The sequence below is a fragment of the Dermacentor silvarum genome, chromosome 4, assembly GCF_013339745.2.
Source record: "Dermacentor silvarum isolate Dsil-2018 chromosome 4, BIME_Dsil_1.4, whole genome shotgun sequence".
In the NCBI taxonomy this organism is placed as follows: Eukaryota; Metazoa; Arthropoda; class Arachnida; order Ixodida; family Ixodidae; genus Dermacentor; species Dermacentor silvarum.
The window spans coordinates 208,037,044-208,057,478 of record NC_051157.2 but is presented as its reverse complement, the minus strand read 5'-3'; the positions used below and the strand labels follow the sequence as shown (position 1 = coordinate 208,057,478).

At 45.6% G+C, this 20,435-nt stretch overlaps 1 pseudogene; it reads right to left on the bottom strand.

Moving 5' to 3' along the window:
• Nucleotides 1-15,378: 15,378 nt before the first annotated feature.
• On the bottom strand, nt 15,379-20,121 carry LOC125945122 (uncharacterized; annotated as a pseudogene).
• Between the last annotated feature and the right edge of the window lie 314 nt (nt 20,122-20,435).

Here is a 20,435-nt window from a genome sequence, read left to right as displayed (position 1 = left end):
GTCCTTCAGGGAAACCTTCCGTTTAAGTGCACGTTCAATTTAATAGAAAGATTTACAAATAGTGTACCCAAGGGGCAATAACTTTAACACCATTGAAGAATTTTTGCGTTCATTTGTAGGCCCTGTGGATCAACTAGGTCCTATAAAGTTTGGTTCCCTATTTCTATAATTCCATAATGCTGATGTGCTATGCATGACACAAATATACGTATTTCATCTTGTGAGATCTTAATTTCATGGGAACTTTGGGAAACACATCGTTTTTTTTTCATTGTTTTTCACTTCCTGCCTTTACAGTATGGCAATCTTAAGCATTTGTTTTAGCAATTTCGAAGGACTGCAGTACCTTGACAACGGTTCAGCTTTTTGTTTCATTTGCAGGCTGCCTCATCGCTAACCACCCGAAAGCAACCATGCAAGATGTGAGCATTGTTGTGAGGCGCTGGCTGATTGGTGCACAAGATCGGGACGGAGGGCGCACTCAGAGGCGACAGGTGGGGCATAATATGAGGACCTGATTCGTGTGCAGGTTACAACACATTGTGGCATTTGAGTTTGTCTACTTTTATAGTGCAGTTCCGCAGTTCAACCATAACAATATGTGAGTATTATACTGATATTTTCATGTACAACATATTGTTATATAAATGAGATCAATTTAAACAGTCTATTCCTTTGTGTTTAGGTACATATATATGATATGTGCTTAATGTACAGACGTGAGAAAAATTCTGGGGACAACGGATGTCGTGGGTGCCGTGAGGTATTTTTAACCGATGCATTGTATTGAGCCTATTTTGTGCGTTGCACGGCTGTACCAGAAAAAAAATATTTTTGCTGGTGCGCCGTGCATATGCGGTCCACAGACTTTTGCTCCCGACTGAACGTAGGAGCTATATGCTTCCATTGACGCTACATGTGCACGTCTTAATAACGTACAGGGGTCGTCAAAAGTTCCCAGGCCGCCGCTCCCGGCCGAGGAGCGGCAACGGCTCGCTGCTAGATTGGCGCTGCCATCGCAAGCCTGCTTTGGCGCGCGCTGGCTTCGAGCCGTGGAGGAAGAAAAATACTAGGAGGAAGCGTCACGTGATTCTGCTAGCCTCGGCAAGCCAACCTCCTCTGAAGCCGCCCCTCCGTCTCTCTGGGACCTTTTGCGCGGTGCCTTTTGGGTAGGAATAGGCCCACAATATGGCGGACCATTCGCGATTGTTTGGTACGTGGTAACCTTTAGTGGAGCCTAGGCACGTATACGGGTGGTCTTCTGCTACTACGCGCGTCGTTATTCGCTTCAAATGCGATGCCTTGAAACGTGGCGCGAGACTGCGGCGCCTCTGACTCATGAAGACAGAAAACTTTCAAGGCGTCACTCGGGCTTACCACCGCGGTTAGTGGAGTTGCCAGCGCTCTCGCCTCAAAACCCGTCTAAGTTTGGTCTATTTTTTCCACGAACTCCTTAGGTTTCGTCAAATCAGCTGTTGTGCACCTTAAACTGCGGTGCGTATTATCGTGCTAATTTTTACCCGCTGTCTTGCACCTAGGAAGAAACGAGATGTTTTGAGGGACGCTTCTTGCCGCATTTTCGCGTAGTCCACTAAGCTAAAATGCGACAAGAAACCTAGCTCCGCTGTGCGTCTTTTCTTTTTAGAGAAATAAATAGCATTGGCCTGCATTCGAAACGCCGAAGTCGTCGCCGTTTATTCATATTTACGTGCACTAGTTTTAAGATTGCGTAGTGCGATGACGCTGTTGAGACGCGCCTCGGGGATCCACTATCGTTATATAATAAAGCAAATAGGCGGAATTTGTGCATTATGTAGAACTTATTCAGTTGTTTTCCAATCCGAGTATAGCTCCACAGCAGAATTATGTCCTAGAGCAAACACTGCCAGGGGGACCCTTCTTCCACTGCTAGTGTGAAACTGCTAGTGAAACGGAATGAAAACTGAATACATAGCGGCAAGGGAAAAAAATGGCAGCATTCATTTGCACTTGTGGGTCCATTGTGTTTCTGGTGCACTTGTACTATGGAAAGCACACTTTGAATGAGAACAGTAATTATTTCATTCATTCAACGTTTATTGCACCTATAGAAGCCAGAAGATTTCACGCAAATACTGAAGGAAGCTACATTTATAATATAAATGAAGTGCATTGCAGGGTATACACAAAAGAAAATTATGAACTGCAAGCAGGAAAACTTATTGTGCCACTGCTCTGCGGTATCAGTATAAGTCAGCATACTTGTATGCAACAGGACATTTGCATACATTATTGTTATACAAAGTAAACTATATCACACATAGTATTGATACGTTTAATAAAACTCTTCAATGGGATCAGCTATCCTTGAATGTAGCTGCAGTTTAGTTGACAAATGCCTTGTATGCAACATCTTCGCTACAGGGTTATAATTGTACAATATTTATATCTGCGATGTACTCACAAATACCGAAAGTCTTCGGTGATGGTGCTTGTCGGAAAAATTGGCAATAGATATTCAGGAATCTAAAAAAAGAGTGGTAGTCCACAAAGTCAAAGTTGAAAAAATTGATGTGAGGTCAGACCCACAAACTATGTGAACACTAAAATACAATGCATCCTGCTGCAAGTAAAATGTACACCAAAGCTTATGTTGTATCACATACCAACAAAAAAAATTAGCACTGCCCCAGCTGAGCCAACACACAGCAAAATTAGGAGCCGCCGGCTCCATTACACTGAACCTGACATAAATGAATATTTCACGGTATTTAAAACACTCATTGAGTGGTATACACCAAATATTCTAGGTTACAGTGAATCTGGCCTCATAAAAGGCTACTGTAAAGCAAGTAAACAAAGTGAGCATATTAAATTATTTTGGAAGTAGTAAAACCAACGGTATATTTCCAGGTGACAGAGGCAAATTTCCCCAAAGGCAAGGTAAAACACATACCGGATCAAACTTTCAAAAATATATTGTGATCTTCAAGAGTACACTTAGCTCACGCATAACACATTGGGAACATTCATAGCATGCCCATGTCATCACACAGTTTGCTCTAGTGAAAGGTAGGCCAGCTAACCTACCATCACTGCCCATACTGTTTAGCTTGGTGCTGAGGAGAACAATTCTTTAAGCAGAATTCGCATGCAGGTGATTCAAACTACAGCATTCAGCAAGACAACAAACGTACTTGCAGAATTTACAATAAGATATCACATTTCTCCCCTAAAAAAGTTTTTGTCTGCATACAACGCTCTTGAACAATATATGCTCTTTACAAAGTCACTAAAAAATGCCTTAACACAGAACCTGGCGGAACTGCCGAAGTTGATGGATAAAGGAATTAATTGTGTGAGCCATCACGAACATAATTTACCCGCGAGGAAACTTGTGTAGCAGTTTTTCCTGTACTGCGAGTCACAGCAGCTAAATAAGACAAGCCATGGTGGTTCAGTGGCTATAGTGCTTCATGAGTGCAATGTCATGGGTCTGATTCCCAGATGTAGTTGCATTCCTGTGAGGGCAGAATGCAAATGCGATTGTTTACTTGCGTTTAGATACATGCTGAGGAACCTCCAGGCAGTCAAAATTAATACATGGCCCGCCACTATAAGTCTCCTCGATTTGGCTGCACTTTCGGCACGTACTTCACAAAAGTGTCGTGAAGGTGTGGTGAGTGCAAGTGCCGCATTTGCAGTGCGACACTAGCACTCTTTGTGGCGTGGTCAAATCGAGTGCAGAAGTGCAGTAACGTGCACAAGCCTTGTCGTCCGCTGGAGCCGCCGCGCACGTGTGAACGAGGCGCCGCGGCTGCTCCAACAACACCAAAATCCGCCGTTCTTCGAAGAGTAACTACTGCGTCGTACTGGCTGTAATACATGCCTTTGTGCATCCTGCCAGCATGGCTCCGAAAAGCCCTTGCGCCACCAGCAGAAGCTCATTGGGCCGATTTTTCTCTGCCCCATCCACAAGTTCGTCAATGGCTTTGCGGTAGGCGTGGCGCAGACGGCGCCTTATCATGGCATCTGACCCGGAACTCTCCTGCGAAGCGGAGCCGCTGGCGTCCGACGATTGCCCTGACATAGTCAGGTCGCTCAGACTGATCTTACTCGCAACATGGACAAGTGTGGCGGTACTTGTGACCTTTTAGCTTTCTGGCGCGCTGCGGGTTTTCAAACACAAATATGTCTGGCGACACAGCTGCAATATTGCGTTCCCGCGCTCAATGCAACGTTGACGTTACTACTAACCCTAACGTTACATTTGTTTTGCATTTTGTTGGGTGCGACTGTTTTCACAACAAATCGTGTGTGAACTTCTTTTTCATGTGTATATAAATGTAAAGCAACGAATTTTTGCATATAACTACTAATATTTCCATGAAGTAAGGAAGAAAAGTGTGTGTGGTTTAGTGGTTACGACGCTCGCTTTGAGACCGTGGGTACGCGGGTTCGATTCCCGCCTTGGCAAAAAACAATTTTTTCCTTGGTATCACCATTTCCTTTTTTTCCTTCCTCTCTGTGCGGTTCCTCTCGGTGCAGTCGGTTGTACCCCAGTGCCGAGGCGGAAGCCGCGCTGCCGGGCGCCGACGCGAAGCGGCGGTCGTTGGGGTGTTGCGCAGACTGCTCCCTCCCTGATAGTGAGATTATATTGTGATCATAAAAACCGTGATGCGTTTATTTAGGAATACCATCGATCCCTTAACAGTAGCCACAGTTGTGCCTAGTGTTAGGGACTGCGTCTACTACGGACTAGCGCCATGGGTTTTCTGTGCTAGCGCCACCCGGCATCAAGGAGCCCATTTAATTCTGGCTTGTGAGAGCGGAGACGGGGGAGGGGGGGGGGCGCAGGGAGATGCGGGAGGAGCGCGCCGAGCCGAAGCGCATGGCATCGCTGAGTTTCAGTTTTCCATTTCAATAAATAACCTGTTGTTCCAACTAAAGCGTGTCATCGTCATCACACACGGCTGACATGCCGACGAGGACTCCAAAAGCGAACCTGAGGCGGACGGGAAACTGAAGACGAAGCGAGAAGGCGAGGCTGTCCCCACCGAGGCGAGCCGCAGCGAGTGCAGCCAGCAACGACGACCAGCGTGGAAAACGATCACACCGAAGTGAAAAACTCTACGCTGATCATGGACGAAGCAGGCTGCGGCACCAACGATCTGCAGCTTACGACGCCACAAGGTAACTTCGAGGACAGTCCTTTTACACTCGCTTGGCGACGCGGACGAACCACGACGAAAACGGAACTATGCCGAACTTGAGCAACACGACGGAGCTCGCAATGCTGAATACAACGCTACAAATGATGGCACGACTTCTCGAAAGACAGTTGGGAACACCATCCAGCGCGCCGAACGATAGTGATACCAGCGTTCCACTGCAAATAACGGCGACACCGGACCTAACAGGAACTTTCCCGACGTACTCGGAAACCGAGTCGGACAATTTTGAATAGTGGAAAACCGCAGTGGAATCAATGTGCGATCATTGCGCATGGATGGAAGCAGCGACGCTAAACGCAGGCATATCACGACTTAGGGGCCGTGCAGCCGCTTGGCACCAAACGACAGGTAACCAGTACAATGACTGGACATCATGGGCGACAGCGCTGAAAACGGAATTCGACAAGCCGCTACTATTTTGCGAATAGGTTGCTTACGCTGACGCAAGAGATATTCACTCTTTATTCGAGCGGATGGCACCAATCAATTTCCTAAGCAGGGCCATCCTTTCCTGGTGTCGCTTCTCCCTTGCAGCCTTGGCATCTCCCATAATCTTCAAGAGGGATTCTACAGGCGTCTCCCTACGACACCTTTTCTTATTGCGTCCAAGCTGTGGCACAGCTTGGGGCTTGCAGCCAGCTTCTTCCTGCATTTCTTCCCTGTAAAATGCATGCCAATGACTTCCCATTATGTAAATCACAAATAAAAACCACTTACTCTGAGGCAGCGTCTTGTTGTTCCAGGGATTTCTCGGCAGACATAACCTTCCCCTGTGTCAGCAGCACCGTTGGCGTTACATGGTGCTGCTTCACCAGCACTTCCGCCAGCTCACTGAAAAATGTAAGTTTTTAAAGCAGCTGGCAAAGTGACAACGAAAAGACGAAATTGAGCCGAGGTTACTAACTTCTCGTAATCGCATGAGACTTGGCAGTGACCCGAGGAGTTATTCCTCGCTTTTTTTTTTTGTAACGACGCTCCAAAGAATTCCACTTCTCAACTTGGAGCGCTGTCAAGTGTCCGCCGAGCTTAGCGTTAACTATATCGGCCAGCTTCGTCCACATCAGCTTCTTCGTTCTGCATAATGCATGTAAGCAGCCAAACAAATTAAAGCATATCACTAGATGAGGAGAATTTTACTAGAGACGTATGACTTACCTGAAGCCGCCTTTTTTGCTGCCCCACTCGTTCAATTCCTTGTACTTCACGATAAGAAACAGCGCCTTATGCCTTGGCCAAACATCTCTGTCTGCATCAGACAGAAGCTCGGTGTCGCTGCTCGTCTCCGGATCTGTCAACTCAAAATTACCAGCTGGCGGGAAAATCGTTAGAATGTCGGCTGCCGTGGCGATAACTACTTGGCTGCCGTTCTGCTGTGAACTCTCAGCTCCGGTGGCCTCGTTCACAAAAAAGGACACTGACTCGCACTTCGTCTACGAAAACAGAAAATGTAAATTTGTAGAGGGTCAACAAGTAATCGCGGTGTGAGCATTGGTGTGAACTGCCAGGCCGCAATGAATGCTAAATAAATTATATTGTCACACACGTGTTACGAACCTGTTCATATGTGCTCAAATCATGACGCTTACCTTCCGTCTCATACAGCAGTCCTCCCTGCTCCCTGGCCTCATGAACACCGCTTTCATTCACAAACGGGAACGCATCCCTTTCTTGATCATTTATCTTCACTTTCATGTCGTCTGCAACAGCCGGACTGCACCAACTCGTGACGTCATGCACTAATGAGAACTGAAAGCGAAGCGAGTGTTAGCCGGCAAAGAACTCGTGCACAAAAAAGCCTGCACGATGTCAAATCAAGTGCGGCAATGCAGGTGGCGCGCGCTGCACTCACCAAATCGAGCGCCAGATTGCAGCACTCTTGAACTAGTGCCGAAAGTGCAGCCAAATCGAGACCAATTGGCATCTCTGGGAGCCCATGGGTTTCTTTGGAATTTTGACTCTGTGTGATGAGTTAGATACTACTTGCCAATGACAGGTGGCAAAGGTTTATGCACCCTAAGTTATGCTGTGTCAGTGTGCAGCCAAAGCAAATGACCAACATGAATGCGAGGCTTGTATTTCTCTACACAAGGCACAGCTTGGTTCACCACGTCTATTGACTGTAATGGTGGCACAGCGCTTCTGGAACTATTCTGTCATGTTCACGATAATGTAACGATTCTAATTCAATGGTATTCCTTTTTTGCACTCAGTGATCTAAGCATTGCCCTGTCTATGATATCACCAATACCAGTCGGTCATAAACAGTGGATGATTAAACAAAAGAAATATAATCGAGCAAAAGGGATCCTGCTCCTCTGCACAAGGTTGCAGGCACTATCCTCACCTCAGCTGCCACACATTGTTGTGGCAACATTAAAAAAGGCCAGACTAATGTTAAAATTAACTGTTGGGGTTTTAAGTGCCAAAACGAAGATCTGATTATGAGGCACGCCGTAGTGAGGAATTGCGGAAATTAGGACCACCTGGGGTTCTTTAACGTGCACCTTAATCTAAGTACACGGGTGATTTCGCATTTCGCCCCATCGAAATGCGGCCGCTGCGGCAGGGATTCGATCCCGCGACCTCGTGCTCAGCAGCCAAACACCATAGCCACTGAGCAACCACGGCGGGTTGTCTAATGTTCGGCTGCCAAATGCAAAAGCTCAAGTGGTCCGATTTAACCCCTCGCCCTCCAATATATACAACATGGATGATAACCCACTTTGTGGTGTTTGCCTGTGAAGCAATTAAATCAATATGTAGGTCATGCGTTTTGACGTAAAAAATTTGTAGTTATGAATAATTGGCCATTGATAGTACACATATTTGCAACATTTTCTAGATTTATTGGCCCTTGAACTGCGTCAGCTTTGTGTGCTTTTGTCTAATTCTTTCCGGATGGAGACGCTCCATTGTTATCGTGGCAACGTAGCGCAGTCTCACATCTAGGTACTTGTCTATGATTGCCCTCACAAGATGGGAGTGGCATTCAAGCGGGTGATTTTCGAGCATGTGCTGACTTAACACATTAAAGAAGTCCTCGCCGACAAAGGTGTCATAGTGGTTACTTTAGCTGCAAGTCTTTGGGTTGGTAGTGGCGAGCACACCAGAGCCCTACGCAGCTCTTTCTCACATTGTCTGCGGATGTTCAGAACATCATTTGAAGCGCATATCAGTACACCTCGCGATTTTTGACGTATCAGGGAATATGCAGGCATGGATGGAGGAGTTGACACCTTTAGTGCAGAAGCACAATCATCGCACGGGTGCTTAAGCAGTAAGCTGCGAATTACAAACCCGGCTATGTGCGCAACAATTGCATCTCCAACCTCAGACACCCTGCCTGCGTCGGCAGAGTAGCCATGATTTTGTAAAATTGCTTCCGTGACTGGTTTCACTGGCTGCAGGGCTTCTCTGAGGGGCAGTGAAGTTAATTACATCGATGGAGGATGGTTTTTCAGAGGAGCTTACAAATAGAATTTCGATGTGTTCTATAATGGCAAGCAATTTCCACCATCAATGTCCTTGACCTAATTGTGAACTATCAGACGCTTGAATGCTGCGGCAAACTGCTTTGCTGTTGGGTTGTCATTGCAGCGCCCAAATGATCTTATTGAAGCAAACAAATTGCTCAAGGTGGTCCTGGCTGAGCTTGGAGGTCGGAAGATATGCCAATAGGCCATTTTGTGTAAGCAAGTGGTTGTATAGACGGATGTCATTGTCTAAGCACACCACGAAGCCAATGAAGCCTGTCTTTCGGTTGGTCTATATATTGTAAGCATTAATAACGTACTTCGTCGTTTTCATTTGTGCATAGTCATCATCACCTTCCCTGTTGTTCTTCGCGCATGAGCTGGGGCGTTTCCTTTTTGGAATAAAAAGCGCTTGACAGCTTGGTCGGTCTCGGTCTTATAAAGTGGTGGAGGTACGTCAAGACCCCGACGTCCTCTCGCGTTCGCGTCCTCCCTGGAGCTACGTTCCGGTCGCCGCCTGCGCCCGGTTGCCCCTACAACGATGGACACTTCCACCACCGGCTCTTCCGGCGCCTCTAACCCTACCCCGCAAACGACTCCGCCTGCGGTGCCCTCTTCGATTGTGACGTGCCCTCAACGCGATCCCCGTCTTTGCGGGACTCTGCGGTGATGACGTCGACGATTGGATCGACAACTACGACCGCATGAGTACTTGCAATAAGTTGAACGACACTCAGAAATTGACGCGAGTATTAGAGGCACTTCCCGACGACGTATCGGATGGCCACTTACGCTTCCACAAGAATTACGACCGCATCACGACCCATGCTTCTGGCCTGGCCTATCCACAACGGTGGCCAAATACATTGCCTCTTGTGCGTCATGTCAGCACCGCAAACACTCGACATCCCCTCCAGCCGGTTTACTACAACCTCTCCCTTGCCCGGACGCACCTTTTGAATTTGTTGGCATTGATTTATATGGTCCCTTGCCTTTGACACCCTCCGGTCACCGTTGGATTGTCACTTCAGTCGACCATTTAACAAGATATGCCGAGACTGCCCCTCTGCGATCCGGTACCGCTTGTGATGTCGCTGACTTTTTCTTGCGCTCCATCGTCTTGCGTCACGGGGCTCCTCACGTTCTTCTGAGTGACCGCGGCAAGGCGTTTATTTCACAAGTTCTCGAGGAAGTTCTTCGGGCCGCTGATACCGTGCACAAATCTACTCTTACCTATCATCGGCAAACCAATGGTCTTACTGAGCGCTTCCACCGTACGCTGTCTGACATGATTTCCATGCACATCCGTCCTGACTACACTGACTGGCATAAAGTTCTTCCTTTTGTGACATTCGCATATAATACTGCTATTCAACGGACTACCGGCTACAGCCCTTTCTTTCTTGTGTATGGACGATCTCCTTCCACCATTTTCGACAGAGAATTCTTTTTAGCACCTTATTAGCCTCACGCGTCCCTTCCAGAAGGTTTTGCTGCCCGAATTGCAGATTGCCGTCAAATCGCCCGGCAAAGCACGGAAGCTACCCAAGCTGAGCGCAAACATCGCCTTGACAACAAACGCCGCGACCTCGGTTTTCACCCTGGAGACCAAGTCCTGCTTTGGACTCCAGCCCGAACTCCAGGCCCCTGTGAGAAGTTTCTTCAATGCTACATTGGTCCATACACCGTTGTACAGCAAACTTCTGCAGTCAACTATCTCGTCAGCCCAGTACACTCCGTCACTGACCGGCGCCGCCGGAATGTCGAAATTGTTCATGTCTCGCGGATGAAGCCCTTCACTCCCCGTTTAGACAATCTCTAATCTGCGGCCAGGCTGGCCGCTTCCATGACGGGTGGAAGTTAGTGTAAGCACTATTAACGTACTTCGTCGTTTTCATTTGTACATAGTCATCATCACCTTCCCTGTTCTTCGCGCAAGAGCTGGGGCGTTTTCTTTGTGGAATAAAAAGCGCTTGACAGCTTGGTTGGTCTCGTTCTTATTATATATATATATATATATATATATATATATATATATATATATATATATATGTGTATATATGTGTGTATGTAGTGCATATACATAAACAAACATGACAGCTCCTGCACAAGTCAGCCACAAAAGTGAGGCAAGCCCCAGCGGCAGCCAGAACAAGATCTCCTAGACTTGTTTCCCGGTGAGCTTTTACAAAACTCTTGCAGTTTCCTGCACGTTTTTTTTTTGTTATCAAATTAGATCTAAGTGAGTTGATACATCAATTACAGCTCACATAGATCCTGATATGCACAGTCATTATGCCCGTTTTCTTCATAGCAGCTCAACAATCAAACCCAAAGGATATCAAAAAGGCATTTCGGGACATTCTACTACATTATCCAGAGATTGTTCTCTCAAAGAGGTAATGATGCCATCCGAAATGCACGAGGATGACCTGACTTGCAGGCAGGTTCTGGATGAGCTTGTTGAGCAGGTCTCAAATGCAGCAGATGAAGCCACCCTTGACGAGATGCTTCCTACAATGCTTAGCAGGCCACTGTACAATTACGTCATTGTCGTTGACAGCAGGACTACGCAGCAGAGGGATTTTATTTCAGAGCTAGAGACTAACGAGGTACATGAATATACCACCAAAGTGGTCTTGAAAGAAAAACCCACAAAGCTTGCTTTGCTCACAAAAGGGCAAGCAAACTGCTCAAGGTAAAATCAATTTTATTTGTTTGCTTCACACATTCCACGACTATCCAATAATACAGACGCTGCAACTTTTGTAATGTACAGGTGGCATGAGTTGCGAAAAGTGCGAGTAAGCAGTACAAAGGCTAACAGTATTCTAACAAAGAAAAATGATGAAGGATTAAAGAGTGCAGCCCACAACTACTTAGGCACAGCACCTACCGAAGTGCTGGAATGCATTATGGTAAGGTTACTAAGCACAAAAATGGTGCACTGCATGCACACGTTTTTTTTTATAAACTTGGACAATAACAAAATTTATAAGAAAATGCAAGCAAATCTTAATGCGCATGTACTGCAGGTGTGTGCTTAACTGGTATGGTTGGTGCATGTTGAATAGAATCAAACAGTGGAATAGATATGCAAAAAAGTGAAGGCTAGAAATACAGTGCTGTGTCTGCCTTCTTCACCATTCTGCTTGACAGTGCATATCTAAATAAGGTTTTCTGCAGGAATCAGAACTGAGGCCACAGCTAAGTGTGATCTGGAGCATACCATTGAGATGAATTTCTTAATGAGTTTTGATCATTCATTACTTTATTATTCAGTAAGTCCGTGATATTGAAAATATATGCTAGCTATAATATTACTTGTGCTAACTTGCGCACATTGTCTCCTCTAGATGGGTCTCATTGTTCTACCAGAACAACCATGGCTGCGCCGCAGCCCCGACGGAATAGCAAATCTAGGTGGCGAAACTGTTCTCATAGAGATCAAGTGCACATACAAGTACAGAAATGCACCCTTTCTCAATTACGAGCAACGGACGGGTGAGCTGCCTTACCCTACATTTATTAATGACATCGCCGAGCTAAGGACAACACACAATTATTACACAAATTCAGGTGCAGCTGTACATTCTAAACCTGAAGCGGGCACTTCTCTCTGTGTACAGCCCAAACCAGAGCATTATTGTGAATGTAAAGAGAGGAATTATTCTTGTGGGAGCTAATTGCGAAGATGGAGTACTTTTACTTTAAATTTTTATTTCCAACATTGTTTTAAATTATGATTTAGTCATGGCACTGTGCCTTGCTTCATTTTAACTTGGTGCTTTTGTGAATTCAGTTATGCATGATTTTTGCATATTAAATTCTCAATGTTGTCTTCAGTTGCTATACGTAAACTTCCTACTTCTTTTGTACTCGCTGTGCTGGCTATCATTGTGTGGCTAAGCATGAGCTACTGTGCTCATTAAAGAACTCCAGATGGTCAAAATTAACCCAGAGTGCCCTGCTATGGCATTCCTCATAATGATACCATGGTTTCACCATGGGAAACGCTCGAATTTAATTATTTCTTTCCTAACAGCAATATCATAGGCATGCATGACTTGCAAAGCTGTGTGTCTTTTATAAAGTCCAATGTGATAATGCAACATTCTCATATAGCGCTCTAATGTCTGTTGCATGCTTAGTATGAGCAGCAATAACAGCGCATCGTCAGGATGTGATGAAGTGGTACTAACTCCCTAACAACCAAATGCCAATCATCCGTCATCGTCCAAGCAGCATTATGTAGTGTGTACATTATGAAAATTATTGGTACCTGACAATTGATTTTTATCGCTGTTTTCACGTCTCATGTTCGTTTGAACGTGACGTTTTTCCTGCTCAAGTGATGAACCAACTAGCGAAAATACAATACTCCTGCACCCTTACGATTGCTACATATCGTCCATACCATTACCATCCTACCACCTGCAGTAATAACAGTAGTACCAGTGGTGCTATCAACACTAGTAACAATAGTTTAAATGACAGCTCATCTGCAGTCACACCTTCGACTAGTGAAACACTATTTTCCAACCTCCTCTTTTTTTTATTCCTTGAATTTTTTTTCGTGACTGCTTTCTCTCTTCCCTATTTTTTCCGCCTTTCATTTCCCCTTCCCCCAGTGCAGGGTAGCAAACATGAATCCTTTTCGGGTTAACCTGCCTACCTTTCCCACCACGTTTCTCTCTCTCTCTCTACTCAGAACTACAAAAGAATAAAAGAATACTACTACTTTCAAATAGGTGTGATGCTAGCTTGCAACAAAATGAATTTGTTTGCAACAAAGAGTAGTGCTTAGTACTTTTAGGCACATGCAGAGGCAATGTGAAGACTGTGATGTAAAAATGACTACAAAGAAAAACATCTGCAGTTGCTACATTCTTTTAATACATTGCAAGAGAAGGTTACACAAATGAATGAATACCTATGCACAAGTCTGCCACTATACTGCTGTCAAGTGTGCTTAAGCACGTTCAGTCTCTTGTACTAATACCCAATGGAGCCTATGTGAAGATATAAATAAAGTTTGCTGTGCAACAAGAAAAACAATAAACCTGTCCTTTTCTTTTGAAGTAATTTCTCTGTGGTGCTATGCTCAGCCATTATACATTTCACAAAGAAAACATGTAAGCTATTCAACACAAAACAAAGTGGCTCAAACAGAGTGGAAGACATGTTACACTAACCGAGCCTCCAGTAAGAGAGTCCACACACTAAAAAACGCAAAAATAGTTGTTGGGTGCTTCTGTCAGACAAATATAATTATAATTACAAGAATCCCTACTCTAAAGCCGCATTTCTACAGCACACTGTTGTCAGATATTATATGAACATGAGTAACACTAAATATAAAAGTAAAGGGTACGTTGCATTAGAAGAATTGTCCACAAGAATGGTAACAATTAGTATAACCTCTTCTGTCAAGAATTAGGATCGACTATCGATAAATGTGTTAAATTTACATAATTTTATGCCAAGGTGCTGCAGACTCCTTCACGAGCAAGTCAATGTGGTAGAATGACTCTTTCTGCATTTTATGATGAGTCACCATAATTATAGTGATTAAGTCTCTAATTATTTGTGCACTCAGTAATGATACGTTTTTAATAAAAAAGCATTGAATCAATAGCGCGCATTATTTGCACAAGTTAATCATTGGTTCCCAGGATTACAGGAAATAAAAAATCACCGCATATCCACGACGTGAATGATGATGAGTGGGCGAAGCACCGGGGGATCATTCGGGTAAACCAGAGCTACGTACGAGAGAGAAAGAGAGCGCGCGTCGGGAACGAACGCTCTTGTGCTACGCAGCGCCGCTAGCTTCGGACGAGAGAGAGCGCGTGTCGGGAATGAACGCCTTTATGCACCGCAGCGCCCCGAGCTACGGATGAGAGAGAGAGCGCGCGCGTCGGGAACGAGAGAGAAAGAGAGCGCGCGTCGGGAACGAACGCCCTTGTGCACCGCAGCGCTCCTAGCTACGGACGAGAGAGAAAGAGAGAGCGCGTCGGGAACGAACGCCCTTGTGCACCGCAGCGCCCCTAGCTACGGACGAGAGAGAGAGAGAGCGCGCGCGTCGGGAGCGAGAGAGAAAGAGAGCACAGCTCCGCCTGTAGCGGGAGCGGCGAGTACTAGGGTGGCTACAACGGCGCGACGGCGGACAAGGCTCGACCCTAAGGAGCTTCGCCCCTAAAAATTCTTTCGCAATTGCTACAGAAACATCCCACGTCACACCTCCCGTCAAACACTGTAGTGCCTTCTCCAAACAGTCTTCGGTAGCGATATATGTCCCTCAGAAGTAAAACGAAGATACTTGAGGTAAGCAGAACGTTCAGTTTACCCTAAGCTTCACTTTTTTGGTCTATTTCTTGCCCAATTGCACAGAAATGGCAAAATTAAGTCGCGTCCACAAATGCGTACACCATGACTGAAGGGGATAATGGGGCACAAGTACATATTTAAAAGTACTGGTTTCTTAATGTTAGAAAAGAAGATTAAACGATGCTATTGCACGAGCTTCTATCGAAATCAAGTTGAATGTTTTGGTTGAATTCAGTTTGGAACCGAGAAGTTAAATTTAGGTGTAGGCTTAAAATAAGTGTTTTGCATGGTGAAGCATTGGAAGCGGATTTACAGAATAAGAAATACAGCATATAAAACACAACACTCTGCCGAACAAGAAACTAGTTGCACTCTTGCTTCTTGATTATAGGGGGCTCCATGTTCACAAGGACAGCACACACAACAGCTACTTTCTTCATGTGCGGGTACTAAAGTCATGGGCACTGTGTTGCGTAGAATACGATATGTCTTCAGCCTCCGAATTACCCTCTCCACATGTATGCGAACTGATGCAATTTGATATGTCATATCCATGTCTTCCTGCGACACTTGCCCTCCATGTGTATTGAAAGGTGGCATCAGCAGTACTGCTCCCTTTCCCTCTACTTCTGTCCTAATCCTTGGGAAGCCGTTGTCGCTTAATACTAGATCTCCAGGTTTTAGAAGCTCCAAAAATCCAGAGTCTTGTGTGATAAAAGAGTCTGTGAGCCGCCCACCTACATTTTAAACATAAACGCTGTCATTCCATTAGGAATTATGCCTGCCAAAAACTTGAGTGTGTAAGCCCCTTTGTAATTAGAATACATTAGATGTTTCTGTTCAACATTAGAGGGCATCTCTGTTCGAATTTCAGTGCAGTCTACTATAAAAGTGCAATTAGGATAATGTTCTTTAAATGGCAGTGGCAGAGAATTTGATAACATCTTGTGAAGGCACAAACACCCAGTCTTCCAAGGCAACACTAAGGAGATCCAGCATTCTCCTGAACACATTTGATGCAGTTGCAGTGCTCACACCACATATTACAGCAAGTGCACTGAATGTCACACCAAGCCGCAGTTTAGCTAGAAACAAAGTTTGTCCTCACGTGTCACATCAGTGCTTTTGTACCGCGAATGAGGCAGAAGGTTCACCAGGAGACTAATTACGCCAAGTGTAACGCCACATAGGTCACGAAGAGCTCCCTCATTGTCTTTCACTGAGTTGAAGCCCTCGAAGCTGCAGCTTCTTTTCCAGCCATAGTGTGTGCCAGTCACCTAAACAAATTAGAGAAAAATGGTCACTATAGTGCACTGAAAATATATACCCTTGGGTCAGTAATAAACTGCTGGGAAGCTCACGAAACCACTGCTTATTTTCGCTATCATGATTACGTGACTATTTACTATTTCTTTTCTGGCGTCCATGGGTTTTTTTCTTAAAAAATAAAACTGCATATGGAGTACTGACATAAGTAAATTATTAATCATTTCCTAGTATATCTGTAATTACGAAATAGTGAAAAATATGTCACATTTATCGTCTTGTGTATTATGTTTAATGGGAAACCTTGTTCTAGTCCCAACTACCTAGTAAAGGGTTCACTGACCCAGTCATTCTGTGAGTAACAGCCTCTTTTAGCCAATAAACTTCTCCAGAATTTGTTATTTTGGGAAAATAAATAAAATGATTTGGCTTAGGTGAAAGAAAGCTTTCAGTCGATGACTGAGGGGCACCAATATCTTTGCCTCAGCATGGCTAAAAATCTTCTTGGAAAAACAATGTGCTGATGTTCCCCGACCGTCCTTCTCTAGTCCTTGCAAGTGAACATCTTGGTGCAGGCTAGTTGGTTCATCCTAAATATTGTTTCATCCTAAATTGAAACAAGGGCACAGACAAATTACTACAGTTGCTTCCTGTTGTGTGTGAAAATTGAGGACTGGGCGTGTTGGTATAGCATACTAGGGTTTGGACTTGAGTATCTTCGAGCATCTTCCTGTATTTATTCCGCTGACAAGGGAATAAATCGATAGTTTCGAGTAGCGCTTTGTTGTGTGTGTTTCTCCTGTGTGTCCCGTTGAAATGTTACGCTATCCAAACCGTAGTTTGCAGTATGTGGCTTTGTGTTTTAGTTCAGTAATGCGGTTTCAGCATAGGTTCCACAAGTCTACCTCTCAGTTAAGGTTCATTTACATAGTAATCTTCTCACCAAAATTAAGAATGTAATGGGAATGTTCGGTACAATCACAAACCTTGTCACTTTGTGCAGTGGCGTCACTTGATGCTTCAGTCCCATCCGTTGCTGAGAGCAGGAGGTTCAGCTTGCCTGAAGAACATTGTCTGGCATCCCTGAAATAGTTGACAGAGAACAACACAGGATTCCATGAATAATTGCCACAACTTGCTGCATGGATATATATTGAAGGCACTTACAAAATAGTAATGACAAAACAAGAGCTAGCACAGAGTTGCTAGATAGAGGAATGGCCCTGAAGCCAATCTTGCTACCTTTCTTATAATTATGTATCTCTTATAAAAGAATGCTGGCCTGTTTATGAATAAAATCGTACAATTATAACATCAGCCACTCTGGCAGCAGGAACTTCTGTTGTCATACTACTCGTTGACCGCAGGTCCAGTGGGCTGCTTGTTGACAGTTCTGCCAGCTCAGAAAGACATGTTCTGGGGTCTGTTTCACATGTCTTAGCTGTGTTGCTCAAGGAATGCGTCACTGCAGTCCGAAAGCACATGTCGTAGTGCTGCCGATTTCTGAGAAGACTGCTCTGATTGCCATTGGTCTGTTAGACGCCGCTCCCATCTGCATTGAATAGAAATGAGAAAGTACGCGTGTCCATTTGTTGTGTAAATTAAACTGCTCCCAATAATATGTTTGTTAAAGTTACGTTCGTGTGATTGTGTGCATATAATATTTTTGTACAAGAGTGCGACCACAAGTCCATATTTGCACACTGCCAGTCGTACCTTTCTGCCCACTCTCGATCTGATGCTTTCTTTCTGTATACCGGTGGGAAGATGGTAGGGATGTATGATGGATGCTGGCTTAGGTCACTCTTGCAGTTGCCAACGAAATCAGTACTGCAAATTCGCGTGCTTTTTGATAGCTCCCACGGAGTGCCTCAATACTGTGAGCACAGAAAGAACACATGCATTAGGCACCAATAAGCATGGCACCATACCAACAAGAAACTCTTTTGCCATCTCCAGCAACGTGGCCTATCTTATAGCTCAAAATACCCTCTCCGCCTTAGGTTCAGGCAAATCACAAATTCAAATTTTTTTTGCAAACTGTACACGCCTTTAATATATGGTGATTAGGAAATGCAAATGCCTGTAACTTGTGCTGCCTGCTTCTCAAATAACATCAAGGATGGCACGGATAGAAGTGCATTAATATAAGGCTAAAGCAGTTTCCTTCCCGAGTACGCAAACGCTCAGAGCGCACCAGCCAAAACACACATCTGCACAAAATTAACAATGTAAGTACTAGATATGCGCATATGCCTTTTATCATGCTGTATTAAATGTTTAATGTATACCATGCCTTATCCAATGCAGATGTTAGTCATTGCAACTCAATGCAATACTGAGCAAGGTATATTTTCACTGCTCGTGAGAAATGGCTCTACAGACTGTTCCGCGAAATGAACCGAGACATCGGTAACCAGCAATTACCTTGGGGCCAGCAGCACAGCGCAAGCATTGCGAACATGCCTCATCAAAGCATATCTAGTTTTTCGTTGGGGGAACGCCCCCGCCGCAGCTAAAGTAAGCTCGCACCAACGGCTGGCTACTACACGAAACGAAGATTCTTGGCAGGAAGAATGTGCAAGGTGGTAATTACCTTAAAGCGTCCTTGGATATTGTGAACCCAGAAAGCATGGCCAAACAAACATAACGCGCACGTCTCGAGCGGCTGCATTCCGATCTGCCGCTTACCGACGCACGCGACGACAGCGGCTTGCATTAAATAGGGATTACTACCAGACAAAAGACAAGTAGCGCGCGGCCCCTTTCGTTACTTGCACAACTAGTAAATTAAGCGGCAGCGTTTGAAAAAAGGGATATAATTCTCTTGAGCACGCGTCCTTGCCGATCGCGAGTGAACGTACAGTAAAATTCAATAAACATTTGGGGGTTTTACGTGTCAAAACCGCGAAATAATTAAGAGGCACGCTGTAATGGGGGTGTCTCACGAATAATTTCGACTATCGGGGGTTCTGTAACGTGCACAAAAATCAAAGTACACGGTAACAAGGGTGTTCTTGCATTTCGCCCCCATCGAAATGCGGCCGTCGTGGCCGGGAATCGAGCTCACGTCGTCGAGCTTAGCCACGCAGCACGTAAGCATTTATCGCTAAGCTAACACGGCGGATGTCACTGTACAATTAAGCTACGCGACACGACTAAACAAACGGCCGTGCGCTAAAAACAGGCATATTACTATAACGCTTCTATCGGGCGGCCGTGATATTGCATGCGAATGCGAAAGTGACTTACTTGATTCGGCGCACTACAGTTATCCATGCCTGTCGTCTGTCTTTCTCGTACCACCTCCCCGGAAATCTGTAAAATTTCACTGGCAGCGTTAGACCTTTCGTGTTTACGAGGCAGTTGTGGCAATGAACAACACAGTAGTATTGCGTGCCACCTTTCCTCGTTGATGAGGTCGCGCTCGCCATCGCGGAAACAACGCGCACGAGCTCTCGCGCCGTAGAGAACACGTGCGCGCGCTGACACAGCGACGACCTTCGACACTTCCATATGTCCGCCAGGGGAGCAATCGGCGCTGCTGCCGCGCGGGCAAACTTTAGGTTGCCTCGTCTAATGACCTAATGACATCATGTGGCGTGGCGCCGCGGGGCGCTGGCTGCGTTTGTTTACGATCGCGCTCCATCACCATTTTCAGGTCTCCTCGATTTCGCTGCACTTTCTGCACCAGTTCAGGCGGTGCCGCACTCTCGCACTCGATTTGGCGTCGTGCTGCACGAGTTCATCTGGACTTCAGCACTAGCTTCCCCGCGAGTTCTCGTGAATAGTGCAAGATACCTGGGCGCGCTGTTAGTAGCAGACAGCTCCGTGGCCATGCTTGTGCTTGTAAACGGTGTTGAAACGGCAACGTTTCCCGTGATAGACGAGCATGGTTGTCACGTGGAGCACAATCGAGCGTTTGTATACGAGACAGAAGGTGAGTGCTGTTATTTACGTGAGTGTTCGTGACGGCTCGCCGCAACTTTTGCAGCACCCGCCTCACCTTCGCTCGCAGCAGCTGCTGCCTTTGGTTCCTCCAGTCAGGCTGTCGTCCTGGCCACTACTTCGCCGCCTTCACCTGCTAGTCAGCCTTTGGCCGCCACTCCGCCGCCAGTGTCCGCTGACAATGAGCGCGAGGTGTGGAGTACGC